Raw genomic sequence first — 3,222 nt, forward strand, 5'->3', positions numbered from 1 at the left:
GGAGGAAAGGGCTGCGAAGAATGTCTATGTTTCTCAGTCTAGCCGCCGTTGGAAACAAAATCATGGAACTTGAAACGTCCTCATTCTTGCTTGTGAAGCAAAGTTGGCATGCCTTATCAGCGATGCGAGTTATGTAAACAAAGATATTACAGGTCTTAGTGAGGTCACAGCACCTGATGAGACATTTATAGAATTGTCTGATGATTATGTCCTGCGATGCAAACGTAAACATGACAACAAGCAACATGGCTAATGATTTTTGGTCAGTAACAACTTATGTGGTTAAAATGAAAAAGACTTTAGTATAAAATAAATGAAACGACACGAGACCGAATAATATAAATGAAAAACGACAGAAATGAAATATAATCCAAGTATATACTTCAACGTCTGCCTATAAGGTCGAGGAGAGAGGAAATGTTATTAAGATGAAAAGGAAACCCTGAAAAGAATAAGACCTGGCATACGTTTGTGATGGGAGACATAAAACTTAAGGCAGGTAAGATAATGGACTTGCGTTATCAGAATATTTAAGACGCTCTGTTAATGAAATTTAATGTGGTTAATGCCTTCCTTCAATACAAGCAGTGTGGGAAGTGGATTTGGAATGAACCATATGGTGAAAAGTAGAATGACACAGATTTCACTCTCACTGACACAACACACAATGGTGTTATGAAAAATATAACTGCACTGAACAGGGCATATGTAAGACGTAAACAAGAAGTAAGAGGGGTTACGTTGTCAGGACTCTAAAATATAACATCCTACATAATAGCTAGTAACGTAAATATTTAATATAGAGGTTAGATGAAAGTCATGTCTGGGTGAGAGGGCTAGAGGAAGTGGCGTTTGCACATTCTCAGTTAGGAATTCCACACACAGCAAAGTGTGACGCCTTATCTGAAAGTCTCCAGGCTCAGGAAGGTTCCACACACCCGTACGTTACACAACCAGTCATATAAAGGAGAAATGGGAGAAACAGGGCAGAAGGGGTTTAGGAGAGAATAGAGACGGCGAGGAGAGTAGGAAGGAGTGCGCAGGTTAGCCAGTAACTGCTCTCATCTCAGTATGCTCTAGTGAGACGTACAGTTATTTACCTCAGTAGTACTCTTGAGATATTCCCTTTGAAGAAAATAAACTGCAATCAAACCCCACACTAATCTTTACCTTTTTCCTGCCATCTACGACAAGTAATATGAACAGTCTCTCTTTTCGTAAAATCCCTACAAATCAACACACAATAGCTCGGAGACGGCTACTATATATTATATTTACAATTACGATATATTATATATGGTGGCAGCAAGCGTACGAATCACGTCGATGAGTCTACAATTGACTCTACATAATCAAGATAGACAACAGAAAACTACTACAAGTTCGAGCCACACGACACCTCACAACTTTATACTGGCAGTGGTTTGACGATCTATTGTTACAACCAACCTTCCAATTTCTACATCAATTAACAATCAAGAACAATTCAAGACCCAATTCTACAATCAAATAGATATATTACGATCCTGTGAGTTAACTACAGACAGGTGAAAAGGTAACCAAGATCAGCTTCAGTTCAGTGATTCACGATGCACTACAATTATCTACGGATGTCACAAAACAACCCACGTATATATGACAGCTCTACATGCCTACAAGTAAATCACAAAAGTAAAAGCAAGAAAATGAAGCAAGGGGAGCAGAGCTTTAGTGAGAGCGCTGACTCACAACCCACAACCACATCGACCCCAACCTGACCCCACCATTCTCCCCAACTACCCTCCATCACCACCACCACCCACAACTACAGACTGAGGAGGCGCTGATGCAGGGGTGACGGGGCAGACGACTCAGAAACTGCCAGACAGCCCTGACCCACCACTCAACGTTACTCATCGCTGATCCATCACCACGGCGCTGAGTCTCCGAAGGTGACATCATTTTACCTCCTAAGTGACTGTATATACTTTTACTTATTTCTCCCAAAGCTTACACATACAATCCTTTTTAGTTTGTTTGTTTGCTTGTTTATAACATCACAAATGAATCACCACTATCCTATAGGGATGTATTGGTAATACGAGTGATCAACAGTTTGCGTAAAAGATACAGTACAATTATCGTACATACAACAAACTAACACTTAACATGGAGTTATTAAGGAGAAAAGAGCCAGAGAAAAAACAAGTACAAACAAACAGGCAGTGAGTGATGTTACCACCTGAGATATTCTTTTCACACGCCATTTATTCCTTTTCTTTTTTCTTACCACATTTTACTCTTTCTAGTAACAAACACCACTTCGTTAATACACAGACTCACGTACATACACCTTTTTCACTTATTAATATTAAGTCCAGTTATATATATATATATATATATATATATATATATATATATATATATATATATATATATATATATATATATATATATGTGTGTGTGTGTGTGTGTGTGTGTGTGTGTGTGCTAGAGGGCGCTTCTATATAGTATCTTTCATTTATTACTATTCATTGTCGTTATGTATACAGATAACACATACATAATGTAAGTGTTTTATGAAAACATTCCTTAGCAAAATGAGTTTGTTAATTAATGATTAGTGCTCTGACGGGATGTTTTCAACACCACCAATTTTATTGGCAGAGGAGACAGCATTTGATTTACCAAATGACCACTCACAGTTAATAGAACAACAGGAAAACGTAACAAACACACATAGTTCTCCACAAACAAAAGATAAAGAAACAAATACTTCTGGGTTTGAGGATAATGACGTTTCTTGGACATTTTTCTCTGATGTAGAGAGAGAAGATTATAGCTCTGGCATACACACCTGTGAAAATTTACTTACTAGGGTTCACAGGTCAGGAAACACATACGCAACTATTCCTTCCCATAACGACAAGGGACTTCAGGTGAATTTGACCAAACAAACAAACACCATGGCTAGCGGATCTAACACCACAGCTCCAATATCCCCACACCTTATGTATGTTTACCACGAGGATAAAAATCTTACAAAATTCTCACGCATAGAAAAAGACCGCATTGACGTTATGTCCCTTACTAATCACTGTGAGCAACTCTATGCTAAGAGACATAATAGATGAAATTGAAAAGAAAGCTGTTTGTTCATCATGGATTAACCAAAAAAGATGCCCAGCTGGGGATCTGCTTCGATCTGACAAGCTCTTACAAGCTCAGACATATGATAAGTTT

The sequence above is a fragment of the Coenobita brevimanus genome, chromosome 45, assembly GCF_032717465.1.
Source record: "Coenobita brevimanus isolate Jiangsu-jjx chromosome 45, ASM3271746v2, whole genome shotgun sequence".
Taxonomy (NCBI): Eukaryota; Metazoa; Arthropoda; class Malacostraca; order Decapoda; family Coenobitidae; genus Coenobita; species Coenobita brevimanus.